The sequence below is a fragment of the Drosophila montana genome, unplaced genomic scaffold, assembly GCF_035044405.1.
Source record: "Drosophila montana isolate Dmon_TW-CO22-7 unplaced genomic scaffold, ASM3504440v1 contig_3468_1, whole genome shotgun sequence".
Lineage (NCBI taxonomy): Eukaryota > Metazoa > Arthropoda > Insecta > Diptera > Drosophilidae > Drosophila > Drosophila montana.
The window spans coordinates 588883-608526 of record NW_026998349.1 but is presented as its reverse complement, the minus strand read 5'-3'; the positions used below and the strand labels follow the sequence as shown (position 1 = coordinate 608526).

Below are 19644 nucleotides of genomic sequence, written 5' to 3'. Positions count from 1 at the left end.
TTATTTAAATAAATAAAACATGCAACAAATACGAGATACGAATATTGAACATCGGCACATTGCAAACAATGCAAATGTGGTAATTTTTATATACGCAGCTCATTGAAAATGGGCAAAAAGGGTATCTTGTTTTTGTGCTAATGTATTTAACAGGCAGAAGAAGACATATCCGATCCCATGAGGTATATATTCTTAATTAGTATCAATAATCGAGTCGATCTAGGCATGGAAATCTGTCTGTCCATTTGTCTGTCCTTCTGTCTATCCGTCTGTCTGTCCTTCTGTCTATCCGTCTGTATATCCATCTACCCGCGCAGTAAGAGTTTGTTTCCCTTTCCAAGCAATCGATAAAAATCGATATCGGAATCCTGTTGGCAAATCTCTTTGGATTTAATATCTAGCGTGGTCAAATTTGACTTTTAGCCTCTAGAATAGAATATAATGATGTGATAACATGATTTGATCTGATATACTGATCTTTCATTTTGTAGCTAACGAGCGCACTTGGTGTTGGTAAAACAAGATTCAGGGTATTCCCTAGTCGGGCACTTCCGACTAGAGCACTCTTACTTTTTTTTATACACATATATTTTTGCATTTGGCATTGTGCTACGCTTTGCGTTTCGGCAACTCCTGATTTTTCATGTTCAAGTAGCTGCATGCGAGGGTCATTTATTAAGCAATTAATTAAAGCACCGAGTGACATCACGCTCGACAATCTGCAAGGGTATTTAAGCTTCGGCTAGCCAGAAGTTGGGCCTACTTGCCTGTTATCATAGATTCTTTTGTGGAATCATGAAAGTGGATATGGCCTTTCGACATACTTGATCTCCATTTTTTAAGAATAGAAAATTAGTATTTTAATTGCATTACAAACTGCTTGCGTCATCTGGCTCATCTCTAGTCGTTGACTATAAATAGTCAGCGCTTAAATATATCTCGCGGAGCTAACAATAAATTTATAATCGACTAATTGTGGGTGTTGATGCGCGTTGAATGAGCCAACAAGCTGGCAATGACTGGCCACCAAACGTGTCAACTTATTCAATTTTATTTAAATATTTTACAAATATACAAAAAAAAAAAATCGCATTTAATTATGCGGTTTTAGCACTAATCGAATTATGTTAACAAATATGCAAATTGCAATATTGGCAAAGTGCAAACGTAACAGAAACCGCTGCAACCACAATTGCTAATTGTGGTTACTTTTTTTTTTTTTTCATCCAAGATGCGGGTGTAAAAGTAACCAAGCCGTAAAAAGTGACAGTGGATAAAACGAGGGCTGCTTCATGTGTTTTACGTGCTTCAGAAGTTGTTGCTACTTGTGCTTGGTAGAGATCAGAAATTTATTTTACTTTCAATCAATCAATTTTTTTTTTACTATGTGAACTCTTTGAGTATTAAAGTTTGAACCAGCAACTGGATTCAAAGTTGTTTTTAAGCCTTCCTTAAAAAACCAAACAGTTGTGAACCGAAACAGCGATCTTTTCTTTTTGAGTTCAAACTGTGAACCGAATCAGCGATATCTCTCATTTTTGGGTGGGAATAGTGAGTCGAACCAGCGACTTCTCTCATGTAAAACCAAGTTTATAAAACCAAACCTAAAGCCAGGCAGTTGGTTCGAATTGTGAACCGAACCAGCGACTTCTCTATTTACGGTTCGAGCTGTGAAACGTACTAGCGACTTCTTTTTTTTTGGTTCGAACTGTGAAACGAACTAGCGACTTCTCTATTTCTCTATTCTCTGGCTGCCACGAAATGTGGCAACAGCTGGCGCACTTGTGAGCTTTTTGAGGCCAACGCCCACAACAGCTGCTCGCAGCAGCAGCAGCAACAACAATAACAACAACAAACTGTCTTCTATCCCAAGTCTCTTGCGGAGCGGAGGAACACATGTAAAACATATGACAAAATATCTGTGAAAGATGCAAAGAAAGACAGCAAAACTTATCTAATTTGCGCTTTTGCATATATCAAATGTTTTTTGGACTGTTTTTGTATGTTTTTTTCTCTCTCAGTTTTCAGCTGATTTGCCTTTGTGAACGCCCACGTTTTATCGCTTTTTGATTATGTTAAAATGTATAGAAAGAGATTTAAAAAAAAATGCACAAATTAGAGTTTATCTACATGTGACAAAATTTATAATGCTCGTGTTCTGTCAACTAGCCCAAAGACACCCAACTATATGCGTATATGGGATCGATAATAAATGGACTCAATTTGCATACATGGCTAGAGAAGGGGACGCCCCTCCTCTCCCCGTCTTTCTCTCTATTTTGGTCATGTTTAGAATTGGGATTTATGTGCATAATGCAATTAGCTAAATGCCTACAAAAAAAAAACAAACATAATCAATCGTATATTATGTCATTTCAGATAGGATTGTCTAATGAACTCTGGCAGATAATTTGACAATTTTCAGCAAACATTATCATTAATCAATTTGGTTAATTTGTTGTGCAGCAAACATGGCTGTATGCGGGCCGTGTGGGGCGGGGAGGGGCGGGGCGTTGCCTTTTACAACATTTTATGCCTGCTCATTAAATTCAGGATGACATTATCCTGTTTTATGCGAGTGCTTTTGGTATTTTTTTTTTGCGTAATTCCATGCCTTATCTAATTCATGCAAATTTCGCATCTGTTTAATGGCGCAATAAATGGCTAAAAAAAGGGCTCCATGCGGATTTGCGGCCAGCAACTAATTTGGTTATTTCTGCCGTAATTAGTTTATGTTAATTGGCTTTTGTTGCTGGCAGCCTTTTAAAATGAAATTAAATGCGCTGCTGTGAAATTCAGTTGCGGGGTTGCATAAAGTCTTGCACTTGCAAATGTGAATAAACATTTTTTCAATTTTTGCATATACAATTTTTGTATTAAGCTTAAAACCGAACTTGTTCAAAAGTCAAATGGCCAAACAAGAAATTATTGAAAATTATTGTTAATACTTTTAAGCTGCATATTTGTTTGTTTGCTTGAAATTTATATGTGCGTTTGTCTCAAATACGCTTGTGGAGGGGCTATTCAAATTTTGTGAGGAAATGTGTGACGCATAGAAGAAGACAACTCCGATTATGAATTATCTGCATATACAAACGATTCTATATAGCCAGATCTGCCTGTTTGTCTATACCATATAGTTGACCTACTTCGGCATTTGTCAGTTTCACTTTGATCCTGAGATATCAGCAATATCTTATCTTAACAGAGGACTATATACTATACTACATTCTATTATATAATACTATATACTACTATATACTACTATAAGTATATAAAAAGTAGTATATAGCAGTATATAGTAGTATATAGTATTATATAATAGTATAGTATATAGTCCTGCTACTACTACTACTGCTATATCATATAGCTCGAAAGAAAGAATCGGTCATAAAAAGCTTTTTGCAGATATTAAAAATCTCATATATTACAATCTACAAAATTCTCTCTCCACACATATCTGCCTAACCCTGGTCACACTTAAAGGGTATTTCAACTTCGACCTGTCGAACAGTTAACAGTTCTTTCTGGTTTTCTGTTTTTGCATATTTTCGGCTTATTTCAAAAACAAAACAAAAGCTCAAACATTGCACAGCCCGCGAAACAGAAACCTGTGCTGGTTGCGGGGAGGGGGGGTAAAAACAAAAAAAAAAATGAAGATGCGCAAAGCGCACGCCAATAAAAAAGAAGAAGCGAAAAAAAAATAACCGAACTTATGCAATTTCTTTTCTGTTTGTTTTCAATTTCTGCTGCTGCGCTTTGGCTTTTGTTTCTTTTCTTCGCCCGCAAAAGTGTAAAACACACGCCAGCGAATTTAATGCACATATTAATTTTTTTTTTTTTTTTATCTTCTTCACATTTTCCATACACAATTTTCACAGTTTGGCACAGAGCTCACGAAATTGTGTCAGGCGGGCATTTTATGTTTTTTTTTTGAAATTTTTTTTTTGAATGCCTACATAAATATTTGTTGCCTGATAACAGCGGCAGTCAATGTTGTTGTTTTTGTTGTTGTTGTTGTAGTATGCACCTTATTTACGTAGTGTTGGCTGGATGCTGCTGCTGCAGCACTTGATGCGGATGCTGATGCGTGTTTTGTGGGCCCCCGCTTTGAATACGATATTCACGTGTCTGCCTCTTCGCGCAGCAACCGATCGACCGACGCGAACGACTGGCAGAAAGAAACTGAAAACTAAAACTGAAGACAAGAGCAAGACAAGAGCCATCGGGCCCCACGCCATGCGCGCCGTTAGCTCGCTGCGCTGCCGCTGCGGCTGCTGCTGCGCCGACGGCTGCTGTTAGTGTTGTCAGTTTCGCTTTTTTCCGCAGCAACCAGCTTTTTTCAGGCGACGCAACAATTTTGCTGCCTACTTTTGGGCCTAAAAATAATAGTAAACAACAATTTAAGTTTCTTTTTTTGCGGTTTTGACATATGCCTTTTGCTGCTTTTGGCCAGTTTTATGTGTCTGACGATCGTAAAAGGCAGCGCGAGCAACTAGTTTGAAGTCTGCCGCCAGCCTTCGCGGCGGTAGCTGCTGTCATTTTAGAGCGCGTCTAAAAGTATGCTTTAAAAATGATGACGCCGCGTCTCGCCATATAACGGCAGCGCACAGTCGCGGCCATAAAAAGCGGCTGCCATTAAATGTGCGCCCGCCACAGACAAAATAGAGGACACAGCATCATATCAAAATTGTTTGCTGGCGGCAGCATTGACGTCATTTAATTATGATTACGGTTAACGGGAACCGGAAGGGAGCATTAAATGCAACGGGTATCCTGCATAAAATGCACGTAATAGCGCGTAAAAATAAAACAAAACAACAACAGAAAAAGTACACAGAAGGGATATATATATATATAAATGGGCAACATTATTCGCGTTTGGCTAAGTGATTTTCCAGCTTTGCGCTGACCCCATAAAATGATTAAAAGCTTATGCAACTGTGTGTGTCCTTTATGACATGCACACAGAAAATTTAAAAATGTTTTTTTTTTTACACGCGCCATAAATTCAATTAGTCGATTCGCCGACTGTCAGATGTCAGCGGCAAGGTATTTGCATTGACCTTTGCGCTCGCAAGGCAGGTGAGCAATAGGTCATACCTACACACACACACACACGCACACGCACAAAAAACGGCCTAAGCTCCACTCGATGCGAGTCTGCTTATGTCATCGTCATCATCGTCCTCAGCGTCAACTTGATCAGGTTCATTATTATCATTAGCATGCGTGTGTGTGTGTGTGTGGGTGTGTGTGCTCGTATGGCTTCCTGCGCCTGCAACAGAAACGTTAAATATAAAATCCTATTTATTTGCCAATTTTACAATCGAGTGCACAGCCAACGACAGAGGACAGTGACGTCAGCGCGCCAAGGCGCCAAGCCAGAAGCCAAAAACTATTCACACCAACGACAGCCCATGCCCTTTGTGACTCTCTCTGTGTGTGTGTGCTTGCATGTGTGTGTGTGTGTGTGAGAAGCAAACGCATAATTTCATTACCAAAGCCCGACGTTTGTTTTCAATGATGTCATATGGTCGTCTTTAGCCGGAAGTACCAAGTTCCTGTGGCCAAAATGACGCGCAGGCGCACATACAAAATGGCTGCCATTGAATGCAGTTTCCGCTCTTTGTTTGTGACGTCATGACTCTCTTCGAATGTGCTTTGACTCGAGGCGCAGAACTTCTTTGTGACTCTGGCGCTGGCATCGTTATTGCACGCGCAGCTGTTGTGATACCCTGTAAATAAATGGTGCTAGAGGGTATAATTTTTATAGATTTAAAGTCAACTTTAGTTAAGTTAGGTGTCTTTGAGTTATTAAGAATGTTTTTGCTTTAACATGGCTGGCAAATTTTCGCTGCTGGGTATCTAATCGTTCATCATTTGGCTGCTCATGTCAGCTACGCTTGTTATGTGATGGGCCTTTACTGCTTCATTTGGCACGGTTTTTGTTATGCTGCCCGCTGGGCACATGGGTAAATAAATATTTATCTTAAAGTGCGCTGCTTGTTTCGCAGAATCCTCGAGTGGCCCGCACTTGGGTAGGCTCTTCATTTGGCTTGGCTCTTGGCTGTTGGCCTCTCGACTCTCGACTCTTGTTGATTTTGCTTTTATTGTCGCCTTGGAAGCTGTTGTAACTGTCTGTGAGGACATTAACCCCGAGTGCGAGTGCCCTGCTCTGATTGAAGTATTGAATTACATGGCCGACATAACAACAATAGCAACAAAATACATTTTGCGACAAATTTGCTGTAATTTATTGTGTATTATCTTTGTATTTGTATTTGCGGTGGTTTTACGTGGGCATGGCAAGGGGTGCGCCCAAAAAGGGTAGACAAATGTCACATTATGCAAACATTTTCTTTGCCCATTTCCCATTTCCACAGGACTCTGTGGCCATTAGTCGAAAGCCAAATAAACAAATCAAAGGACCTCACAGGCCTCTAACTCGATTGACATTGACGCAAATGTAAAATAAATCAAATACGAAACGTTTTTTTTTTGTTTTTTCAATATTTTGTTGTTGTTGGCTTTTCTTTTTTTTTTGCTGGCCCATCAGAGCGGCGGCTGCATAACAAATTTATCGCCGGAAGTGATTTTCGCTGAAATCCAATCAATAAAAAATTATGCTGCTGCTAAAAATAAAGCCAGAGAACAGAAACAGCATTTTTTGGTGGCACAACATGGCGACTGCCTAAAAGTAGGCAACGATAAAATTAAAGCACCCTGTGTGCGTCTGTGTGTGTGTGTGTGTGTGTGTGTGTGTGTGTGTGTGTGTGTGAAGCTGGAATCTGTTGTTAAGCGCTGAAAAATACAAAAAGTGCCCGCAAATTTATGAGGGAATCTCTCTCGCCCTCTCTCGCCCTCTCTCTCCCTCTTTATCTCTAGGGAATTTTGTGGGAGAAACGCCGTCTGTTGTCCTTGTTTTTATCTCAATACGTGCGACTGGCTTTAGATTCAACAATTTTCAAGTTCATATTGCCTAATTTATGCTTCATATGCTCAAATTCTATGTAATGCCCCGTTTATTTTCATAAAGCCTTAATAATACCCTATTATAGTCAAAAGCTTAACTATTACCGAATTATAAATGCAAATACGATTACGTGCGGCAAACGATTTTCGAGTCCAGGCAACTTTTCAACTGGGCTTAAATTTAACTGCTGCAGTTAAATGTAAATTAGTTTAGCTTTGGCTTTTGGTTTTCTCATCCCCAGTTTAGGAAATTCAATTATTGCCCAGAGCCAAGTGGCCAAACAAATTGTTAAGTAAATGGCTAAAAGCACTATGGGTAAACACTTAAGAAAACACAACTCAAAGCTGTTTATATTTAGAGTTCGTCCTGACTGACTGACTAACTGACTCGTGATCAAGGTAGAGCTCAAATTTGAAGAGGTGGAAAGCGGAAATAGGGAGAGGGTTGCGGAAAATTTGTGGGGGAATACGTTGTTCAAAGTAGGTATGAAAAACAGCAAGAACATAAAAGTGAGAAAGTTGGTTCAAATTCATCATACAAACAATATCGTTGATTATTAGATCCAGACAACGCCGGGTAATTTCTTCTAGCTGTCAATAATTCAATTACATTGGAAACACAAAACGTCAGCTGTTAATAGCTGAAAAGTGCTTTCCATAAAAATATGCAACAGTTTTATTTATTTTTAATTTAACTTTCAAGTGCAATAAATATAAATAGAATATTATATTTGATATGCCAACAGCTGAGAGCCGGAAGCCGGAAGCCGAGCGCCAAGCGCCAAGCGCTGGAATGCTAAAGTTCAAGTAATACGCCATTTTAGATAAATCAACAGCAAAAAGCACAATGTAAACGAGGCGAAGCGCAGACAAACAAAAGAACAGAAGCAGCAGCAGCGGCAGCAACAGCAGCAGCAAGAAAGAAGAAAGCGAGAATATGAAGAGCCGCAACAATAAGAACAGCAACGGGGCTTGCGGCTAAGCGTGCACTGTAAAAGCGAGTGAGAGAGTGAGCGAGTGAGCGAGTGAGAGCGAGCGAGACAGAGACTGCGAAATATGTAAATAAACAAGGCAGCACAAGTCAAAGCCAGAGGCGCAAAAGGTTGCCTGCTAATTTATGGCCACAGCACACACACACACACACACATACGCACACGCACACAAGCACAGGCACGCATACGCTTAAAAACGAAACGAAAAACTGTTCAGCACGTGCAATTTGGCAAATGAGCATTGGCCGTGACGTCATATCGCGCACCGCTGATAACAGTGCATGCGACGAGCGGCGAGCGGCGCTCTTAATAAACGCGCTGCCAACGTAAGAGAGCGCGAGCACGCAAGAGAGCAGACGCCAGCGGCCATATAAAAAGGCGCGCACACTGCAGAAGCGCCTCAGTTCTTCAGTGGAATTGCCGGTGTTAGCAAGCGGCAAAGGAATAACAGAGCTTGCAAAGCAACTACAACAACTAAACACCAAGCACAATATGTACCAAAAGTTAATAATATTGTTATAAACATAAAAAAACGAACGCATATATTTTTTTAAACATAAAAAACAACCAACAACAATAACAACCAATGTGCTTAAAGTGTGTGAAAATGTAAAAAATATAAAAAAAAAAAGCAAAGTTAACTTAATCTATTTAGCACATAAACATAACTAAATTTACACGCATTGTTACTAAAAGAAAGCCGTGCAACAATTGCCATTAAACATATTGAACTGCGCAGCAAAATATGCTAAGAATCAAAGCATCAAGATTGACAACAATTTGCAAGTGAGCGGCGCCAAGCGGCCAGAAAAGCGACACAATTATAATTTAAATAACAACAATAGCAACAACGACAACAACAACAACAACAACAACAGGTAAGAGGCGGGAGTAAAAGTTTTCCGGGAAATATGTTAATTTCACATGTAAATAAAAAACGAGCATGCAATAAACACACACAAGCACACACATATAAATATAGTACATATTTTACACACACACACCTCAAAGCGTCTTTCGCAAGCGTAAAAAGATATAAACAAAATAAACAAGAATCATTCAACGAATGAAGGCGGCAACTGAAAAGCCAATGTACGCTGTTCCAATGATGACATAAAAAATGAGCACAGCTCCATGAAGAGAACCGAAAACATCGGGTAAAAATAAAAATATATAAAAAATTTAAATGTAAATAAATAAAAAAAAAAACAGCAACACAAGCTCGTTAATAAATAGTAAAACACGCTGCAGATGCGACAGGCATTCAATTTACGCGCTGCCTACAAAAAAATTTGAGGAATTTTAACGGGCTGCACTCTTCTTGATAGACACATAAAAAACGAATCTGCTAGCTGTTTATGCTGCAACTGATTTTGTTTACTCACCAATAGGTCTCCAATTGATCTGCAAAGATCTTTCCACAAAATTAATTAGCGAGGTTTTTCACGCTTTTCGGCAAATCCATCTAGAATTGGTTTTGTGAAGCTGCAAAAATCTTTCCGAAAATTCCTTGGAGAAGATCAAAGAGCACAGCTTCATTTTTGGGCTTTAAGCTTAACACCTGGCAACCAAAGTGGGCTAAGAACGTTTATACACATTTTTGGAAACTAATTTTTATATATTCATGCAAAATATAACTTGTAGACTTAGTTTTTCCAAGGGTGGGAAATGCATCTCAAAGTGAAGTAATCAAAGTTGGCCCGCGCAAAGCCGGTTAATTTCCGCTAGTTATGTTTTTATAGCTGTGATAATATGATGATTCGTCAATTGCCCGGCGACAAACACTCGAAATAGCTTTTGTGTATTTTTGAAACAATTCGCAAACAAAACGCAAAACTCGGCAAACAACTAATTTGCCATTTTTCTCTGTCTTTCGAGCAAAGTCAAAGACAAATGAAAAATACAAGCAGAGCGAGTAGATTATAGAGAGAGCGACAGAGAGAGCGAGAGAGAGAGAGAGAGAGAGAGAGAGAGAGAGAGACAGCTGAAGCAATTGATTGGAATTATTGCTAAACAAATAATTATGAATGTTTTATTACGCATGTTTAATTGTACACGCAATAAAAATAACGCATATAACAATAATTTAATACTAATTTAAGTCTTTTATGGCGATAATATACAACAAATAAATGCATATAAATATTTACTTATATATGTATATGTATATCTATATACATCCATCCAAATGAAGCGCCTGCCTTCGGCGCATAACGTATACGCCCCGTGGCGTGCGCAAAGAAAATGGATAGCAATCAGCTAATAAGCCCCAATTGTTGTTGTTGTTGTTGTTCCATTGAAATTTAGTTAAATCTTTTAAACAGCCAAATAAACACATGATTGTGCATAGAAATTATTCATTCAGAAATTGATTTCGTTCGCAGAATTTTCCATTTTCCATTGAGTTGAGGTCCAGGCACGTTTATACGTGTACATATTGCTGCATATTAAAGGTGTCATATTTAATCAGGTTTTTCTTGCTGGCAGCAGACTGACGACAGCGACTGTGATTCAATTATTCGGCTTCAGCTTGTGCCAACGCTTTTTATCACATGTGCATAATTTGATTTTGTGCAAGCATTTTCGGGTTCCTCTTTTTTTTCCCTCTCTCTCTTTTTTTAAGCAAATTCTGTTTTTTTTTTTTCTGCGACTTTTCCGCACTTGAGCTGCTGTCATTTAAGGCACACACAAATTAGTTTCCGCTGAGTCTGAACAATCTTCATCTTCGCGTCTCTCAGAAAAACTCTCTGACGCTGTCATTGTTATTGTTGTTGTTGATTTTATCTGTGCTTTTGTTGTTTTTGTTGTTGTCTAATTTGCGATAAACTGACACAAGATTGCAGCTACTTTATTCAAATTATGTGATAAGCCGCAACGTCGCGCAACCCAACGCAGCGCCAGCCCTGCAAAGCAAACAAAAAATGTGAATACAACAAAAACACACACAAACCAAAAAGAAGAAAAAACATGGTTTATAAAAATGTGACACGCCAACTAAACGCGGGGGCGTGGCACTGATTGCGCCCTCGTATACAAAGTTGCCCCATTTTTGGGCTGACTTTGGCCGGCTGCGGCTTGGCCTCCACAATTTTTCACTCAAATCAGTTTTTCCCCTTACTTTTTTGTTGTTTGTGGCTTCGCTGATTAGAGCCTGATAATTTGGCTAAGCGATAGAGCGAGGGGGGGCATAAAGCATATACCCAAACACGTCCGAGTGACATCTAACGAGCATTTGATGCGGGCATCCCGTCTTATCTAACTGGCTGCACGCTTTACGCCCATCCGTGCCGGAGAATCTTTCGATCAGCGTGAAAAACTGACTACGGAAGGACCAAAAAAGTGAGTGAGAGTCGGGCCGACCTAGAGATACGCTGAAACCAGCGACAGAGCTGACGAGCTTCGCTCTATCTGAGTAATACTGGATAAGCTTCGGTGTTTATAGTCCGATCTATATTAAATTCAGGAAACTCAGGGCTTAAATAAAGCATACCAAAGCGCAAGGCAAGAAGTGGGGATGGGATGTTCCCAAAAAGTGAAATATTTTTCATTTGTCTATCATACTCGAGAAACTACAGACCAAGTTTGGCGTGTCTAGGTCTTACATTTTTCGAGCTATGCTTTAAAAAACCTGTTTAAAATCGATTTTTATCAATATTATATATGTGAAAGAGTATATCGATATTCGTTCTGCGTTTGGACAGACGGGTATGGCGAGATCAACTCAGCTCTAGAGCAAAGATAATAATATATACTTGATAAAGAAGGAGGGAAGGACAGACAGACATAGGCTCAGTCCACTCGGCTGATGATGCTGATCAAGAATATATATATACTCCCTGGCACCCTTCTACTGCCTGTTACAAACACTTGCACAAAGCCAATATACCCGCCTTTTACCCATTTTGCCCGTAGAGAAGCACGAAATCAATCCACGTCCACTTTTTTTTTTGTTGTTTTGTTAACCCCGCCCTAGACGTGGGCGTGTGCGCATAGCACTGATAGGGCCACTTTAAAAAGGCAACATTACGTATACGCCGAGTTGTCTGGAGTTTCATAAATATTGCAGCAAGTGCTCGTGTTGTGATGGGGTTTTTTTTTCATATACTGGCGAGCAACTTGATTAAATTGCCATATTTAAGTTGTTCGCAGGCAAACGCACTCCAGGGACGACAACACACACGAAACAATTTTAAACTTTTAAAATTAAATAAATAAAAGTCGATTTGGGAGGTGCAGACGATAAGATACCCTAATAATAAAAAACGAACTTATCGAGCGATTCAGGAATTCAGGAATATTTATCTTATGGGCTCGACGTTGTCTTCTTCTAGGCGCTGCACATATATAGTCTCATTAAATATAATACCCTCGGCAGACGCATAACAAAAGGCAAATTTTTTTAAGAGCAAACTTTTCTAACACACACTCTTGCACCTTGTTGGCCACTTTGCAGCTCTTGTTTGGACAGTTTTGCAGCATGACAAACACATGTTTCGAGTGCCGCCTGAAACAAAACTGAAGTGAGAACCACGGCTCTGATGGGCATGGGGCAAAGTTGATGCTGCTGCCACAGCATTTGCTAGCCAAATGCATGTTGCATGTTGCACGTCGCAGGAGCAGCACAAAGCGTTTGACATTCTTTGCACTTGCACTTAACTTTATTCGGGCTTGTTGGGGCCAAGCACTTTGTTCGCCTGTCAAGTTCAACAACAAAGGGTCTGACAATTGCTATGGAAATTTAAATATTTATGTTTAATATTTAATGCAGTCAAACAATTTGAAGCGCTTCAACAATTAGGTAATATGTAAGGAAAGGGACTTGAATCAATTATTTATCTATATAAAATATGGGAAGAGTTTGTTCGTCCCTTTGGTTCGAAAAGTGAGCACTAAGAATGGAAAATTCGACTTGCAAGTGGGGCAAAACAGGGTTCAAACCTGCCTGTTTTAGGTGTCTAATAAGCGGCAGGTTGCCGGCTCAAATTCAGCTTACATATTCACATATTTCATTTGTTTTATACGCCTAGAAAAAAGGAATAAAAGGAAAAGCTGTCATATGTATTCTTTCGCAGCTGTCGTCTATTATTTATACGAAGCTTGGGGATCAATTTTCCGCGAATGAAAACTACAAATTTTCGCCTTGTGATATTGTCTTGAGAGAGGGGCGAGGTCTTGGTGGTATGTGTGGCTTTGCCTCGGCCTGAAATGGCTGCAAAAGTGGCACAAATAATTTGGCTACAACGCGCACTTGCCAATAAGTTATTCAACCGGGCAACGCTGGGTAATTAGCTGCAGTTTATTAATTAACCTCAGCATAAAATGCGCTCCAAGTGCGGCATTTCAGTTTCCAACACACACAAGATAACCATAGAGATTCTTTAGCTAATCTTCATATTAAAGAATAGTCTTATCTGAGCATGCATTTTCCGTTGTTTGACTTAAAATTAAAATTTAGTACACGCTATTTGTGATAAAGCTAGCATGTAAAATGGTCTTAAAGGCTTATAACTTTGACATGGCCCGTTTGACAGACAGACAGACTTGCCGCAGCAAGTACATAACCTTTGAACTCTTTTCTTTTTTTTTTGTGTGTGGCTTTGCTGGAGGTAAACTTTTTATGCGCACTGTCACGAAAAGTTTTCGAACTGCTTTGCCACAACACACAACATAAAGAATTTCTTTCGTCTAGCTTTTTGGGAATCTTCAAATGAACTCTTCTTTTTTGTTGTTTATTGTTTTTATTTACCTCATAAACATTGAGCAAATCCCCGGCTGAACTGAATCTATATATATATGTATATTTATATCTACATCTACATATATATATTCTTTTTTTTATATTTTTTGCAGAATGAAGAAGTAGAAGCCGAGCGAAAGCTTTTGTGCGACCTCTGCCGTTTGGTAAATCTTTGAATTGCCCACCACCATAAAGAAAGGGGAACAAAATTAAGCAGGTATGCAAACAGTTAGTACAAATACAGAATTCATCATGTTCATAAAACGTAAATAGCCGGCGGATCAAAGGGCACTACGAGAATGTGACTAGCTGTTGAAATTTCGGTCTGGCCCAAACTTAACCCCGGGGCCAGCACGTACTAAGCCGCACACACACACACACACACACACACACACACACACACACAAATACATGTAGTACGAATATGAATTAATATATATATAGAAATATATATATATTGTTTCGTAGCCAGGAGCCGGGCAACTCGTAAATTATTTGCGCGCGTGTTGAACAAAATGTTGAATAAATAAATGTGGCATGTTTGGGTTGTGCCATAAAAAAATGCTAACGCCAAATGTTGTATGAATGATTAAACTCAGTTTTGTTGCCACTTCTACAACTATTAGCATAATCATGTGTGTGCGCGAGTGTGTGTGTGAACTGTTTTACGACACATATACTAATATCCGAGGGGGGGGGGGGAGGGGCGGCATAAAAAAAAACACCATTAAAGCTCTGGCCATAAAACAATTTATCAAAATTTGTGACATTAACTACCAGCGCCGCGGCGCGAGGCACACATCACTCAAGGCATCCAAACAGGATATAGATATTTGCCTGTGTGTGTGTGTGTGTTGTGTGTTGTGTGTATGCCACATGGACATGCTCATTAGGCGTTAATATGTCACGAACACACACGCAAACTCACACACGCGCACGCAAAACTATTGTGAATGAAAATGCAAATAGTTGAAGCAGACATTTTAGTGTCATAATTATCTGTCCTTTACTAAACCCTAGCATATAAGGGCCTATAAAGCTGGCAGATACCCTATAAATACTGCAACAGGCACAAACTTTATGAGCGACTTTAAGGCTCTAGTCTTAGCTAAAAACCCGCCTTTTATAAAAGTTATGTTATTGGTATTATAATATTTTCATATGACATAGAGTAGAATAGCATTTTAAGCTTGCAGATACCCTGTAAATACTGCAACAGGCACAAACTTTTGGATTTCTAAGTCCGACTTCTTTTAGGCTCTAGTCTTAATTATAATTGCCAGCCTTTTATAACCTTGTAGAGGGTATTATAATTTTGTCATAAAATATATATAAGCTATATCATGTAACTGTCCATTACATGGACTGAAGGAGACAGTTTCAAGCCCTTAAAATACATATATATTCCTGATCAGCTTCAACAGCCGAATCCTTATAGTCATGCCCATCTGTTCGTCTGTCTATTTCTATGCGAAAGAGTCACCTTATATTTAAAGCTGTCGCCTTGAGACTTTGCGTATGTTCGTCTTTCTGTTGCTCATAGTATATATATCGGATCGGATCACTATATCAAATAGCTGCCATATGAACGATCGGTCAAAAAGTAGTTTTTTGTTTGCCAAAATATTCTTTTTGCTAAGATATTTTCCATTTACGAGCTTTACTATTCACACATATCTGCAAATGTCTACAAGGGCATTAAATATTCGGCGTGCAGAAGCTACCCTTACTTTCTCTTCTTGATATAACATTTAAATGGATCAAAGCTCGCTCTGACTTTAACCGAATACATCCTTTCTATCCAATTGTTGCTCATGTGTCAGTTGTAATGAAAATAGCACGCGACAAGCAACAACAATAACAACAACAACAACAACAACAAGAAGCAGCAACAAAAGCTAGAACAATATGCAAAAACAAATAAAAGGGCTGTGGCATTTGTTGCAAATAGTTCCTTCTATTGGACAGCCATTGATGACGCCATCTGTGGCCGCCTTGTCTTGTCCAGCGTATAGAGTACAGTGTCTATTGTCCGTCCGTCCTCCATTGTCCGGTTTTACGAGTCCTGTGCGCCATGTTAATGAGATGCAAATAAGGTTCACCCACGCGCCATTTACGATATGCATATATGGGCATACCCGTTGTGCCCCGCCCCGCCCATTTCTACATACTCTTTCGCATATTTGCGCTTTACGACAGAATGTGACGTCTGTGCGTGTGTGTGTGTGTGTGTGTGTGCGATTATTTGGCCTGTCGTTCTGGATATGTGTGCCAAGGAGTTCAGCGCCTTTTGTCCCGCTTTGAAACTGGCAATGGCAAATGGCATTTGTTTTGGTATTTGCTCTTGCCAGGCATGCCATACCGCAGCGACACACACAAATGTGTCAAATCTGCCAGTCAAAGTCAAAGTTGCCTTTCTTTTTTTTGGAACAAGTGTGTGTGTGTGTGTGTGTGTGTGTGCTGCACACTCCAATTAAGCGACAAAATGTTGCTCAGCTCCAACATTTTGTCATGTTTGTTGATTTATTCGAATTTATACGCTGTGCGGTGCCTGTAACTCGAGTGTACGCGTCTGTCAGTACCAACAAATATACACACACTCACACACACACACACACACACTCGCACACCCACTCGCACACACGTCGCATTCCCATCATCGCATTACGTATACGCAGTGGACACTTGAGCCGGGTTAGGCCTAAGCCTTTCGCGTGCGGCGAACAAGAAAAAAAAAACTAATTGCCTACTTTCGGGCTGTGTGGCTGTGCGTTGAATATGGTCGAAATCTCTTGTGGTAGTGTGCCCGTAGCTTGGCAAAAAAAAATATGAGTGCAAGACCCAATTTGAGCGCTCTACGTGGACTCGACTTCATGTCAATAAACACACACACACACACACACGTTTGCCATGAATGAAAGCACTCGCAGCGAAAACAGAAAAAAAAAAGAGTGCGCTAGTCGAGCGTAACCGACTAGCAGATACCCTGTGTTTACTACTCAAGAAGTGACCATAAAAAATGTGTTGTCTTCGTTGCAATTAAAAATAAATAAGAGTGTGTAGTCGAGCGTAACCGACTAGCAGATATCCTGCCTATACACTTAATAATGCGCTAGTCGCAAGTAAACGACTGCGGAATACCCTTTGTATACAACTGATAAATCTGCCAAGATTTGTTGTCTTTGCTGCAATTAATTTCCCAAAACTAAACAAATTAAAGTGCCTCAGACGGACGTCAAGCTCTCCTCTACACAATTTTAATGGGTGCGGCTTATCAACGCCCACAAAATATTACCAAAAAAATAATAATAATAATAACAACAAGCACAAAAATAATCAGTGGCCAGAGACAAATCCGTTTGAGCATTTCGGGCAGCATCTCTCGCTGACGCTGACGTTGTTGTAACATTTCATTGGCCATTTTCGTTGCGGTTTTTCCAGCTGCTCGAAACAAGCTCTGACGTCAGAGGCTGCTCTGGCGATGAGTGCTACACGCTGGCTACGCTATGCCATATACAAACTATAACTGCGTATACGTGTGTGTGTGTGCGTGTGTGTTTGCTTGCTCATGTGTATTTTGGGGGGCAGCCGAGTGGTTTTTCTATTTCAGTTTCAGTTTGTTGTTGTTATTGTTGTTCGATTGGAGCATTGCTGCAAGCCGAATCGATTTCGATTTCGATTTCGATTTGCCACACAACTTACTTAGTTTATCTACAGTTGCCGCCACCTTCCCTCTGCCACTTCCCCTCTGGCTGCCCCGGGCTAGCAATCGAATCGACGCCATTTCTCATGGCTAATGATCTTCGCCGGCCATTCAAGTGCACTGCACAGCTTCCGGCGGGCGCCATGCATTTGAGATTTTCATGATTTCTCGCAAAGCTTCCGTATTCCGTATTCCGTATTTTCCGGACCCAAGTAAATATCTGCAGCAAATGGCAAATTGCTATCTTAACATTTACCAATGTTTAATTCAATGCAGCAATTAAAACCCAAAACTAATAGCAACATTTTGCAGTGCACGTTTGATGGGTTTGTCTAAGCGACACAGTTTTATAGGCAGTTGAACCAGCATACTAGTTCGAATGCCAGGTTTTGGTATAAACGTAGTTATTGTCTTAGCCCAAGGACAACGCTGTACTCATTAATTATAATGCTCAACCTATATTAAGGACAAGCTTGCTGGATAAGCTCGCGCCTGTCGACTATATATATACCCGCTATTATCCTATATAGACACAGGTAAAAATTTCCCACCTCCATAGCTCGGTCAAACCTCAACCGATTTTCATAAATTTTGGCTTTTTATTCATGTTTTGGCCTCTATAAAAAATTGGCTTTTAAATCTGGTAACATCATTTTCGGTCGAAATTCATGTAAGAATTGTAGCCTCAAAAATCCTATATAGACATAGGTCAGAATTTCCCACACCCATAACTCGGTGAAAACTCAACCGATCTTCATAAGGTTTGGCTTTTTATTCATGTTTTGGCCTCTAGAAAAACTTGGCATTTAAATCTGGTAACATCATTTTCGGTCGAAATTCATGTAAAAATTGTAACCTCAAAAAGTCATATAGACATGGGTCCAAATTTCCCACACCCATAACTCGGTCAAAACTCAATCGATATTCACGAGGTTTGGCTTTCTATCCATGGTTTAGTCTCTAGATCAATTTTGCATCAAAATCTGGCAACTTTTTTTTTTTGTCAAAATTCATGTGAAAATAGTACCCTCAACCCCTCAACCATCCTATATAGACATAGGTCAGAATTTCCCACACCCATAGCTCGGTCAAAACTCAACCGATTTTCATAAGGTTTGGCTTTTTATTCATGTTTTGGCCTCTAGAAAAACTTGGCATTTAAATCTGGTAACATCATTTTCGGTCGAAATTCATGTAAAAATTGTAACCTCAAAAAGTCATATAGACATGGGTCCAAATTTCCCACACCCATAACTCGGTCAAAACTCAATCGATATTCACGAGGTTTGGCTTTCTATCCATGGTTTAGTCTCTAGATCAATTTTGCATCAAAATCTGGCAACTTTTTTTTTTTGTCAAAATTCATATGAAAATGGTACCCTCAACCCCTCAACCATCCTATATAGACATAGGTCAGAATTTCCCACACCCATAGCTCGGTCAAAACTCAACCGATTTTCATAAGGTTTGGCTTTTTATTCATGTTTTGGCCTCTAGAAAAACTTTGCATTTAAATCTGGTAACATCATTTTCGGTCGAAATTCATGTAAAAATTGTAACCTCAAAAAGTCATATAGACATGGGTCCAAATTTCCCACACCCATAACTCGGTCAAAACTCAATCGATATTCACGAGGTTTGGCTTTCTATCCATGGTTTAGTCTCTAGATCAATTTTGCATCAAAATCTGGCAACTTTTTTTTTTTGTCAAAATTCATGTGAAAATGGTACCCTCAACCCCTTAACCATCCTATATAGACATAGGTCAGAATTTCCCACACCCATAGCTCGGTCAAAACTCAACCGATTTTCATAAGGTTTGGCTTTTTATTCATGTTTTGGCCTCTAGAAAAACTTGGCATTTAAATCTGGTAACATCATTTTCGGTCGAAATTCATGTAAGAATTGTAACCTCAAAAATCCTATATAGACATGGGTCCAAATTTCCCACACCCATAACTCGGTCAAAACTCAATCTATATTCACGAGGTTTAGCTTTCTATCCATGGTTTAGTCTCTAGATCAATTTTGCATCAAAATCTGGCAACTTTTTTTTTTTGTCAAAATTCATATGAAAATGGTACCCTCAACCCCTCAACCATCCTATATAGACATAGGTCAGAATTTCCCACACCCATAGCTCGGTCAAAACTCAACCGATTTTCATAAGGTTTGGCTTTTTATTCATGTTTTGGCCTCTAGAAAAACTTGGCATTTAAATCTGGTAACATCATTTT

General features: G+C 39.5%; 2 protein-coding genes across 2 annotated transcripts in view; one reads left to right on the top strand and one right to left on the bottom strand.

Annotated features, from left to right (window-relative positions):
• The window catches only part of LOC135434962 (uncharacterized), a 32044-nt gene extending 27853 nt beyond the window's left edge, over nt 1–4191 (bottom strand). Inside the window, exon 1 of the mRNA XM_064691791.1 lies at nt 4031–4191. The gene's annotated coding sequence lies outside the window, so the exon portion shown is untranslated. The remainder of the gene's footprint in view (nt 1–4030) is intronic.
• The window catches only part of Dgk (diacyl glycerol kinase 1), an 85471-nt gene that overhangs the window by 25508 nt on the left and 40319 nt on the right, over nt 1–19644 (top strand). Inside the window, exon 2 of the mRNA XM_064691810.1 lies at nt 13818–13921. The gene's annotated coding sequence lies outside the window, so the exon portion shown is untranslated. The remainder of the gene's footprint in view (nt 1–13817; nt 13922–19644) is intronic.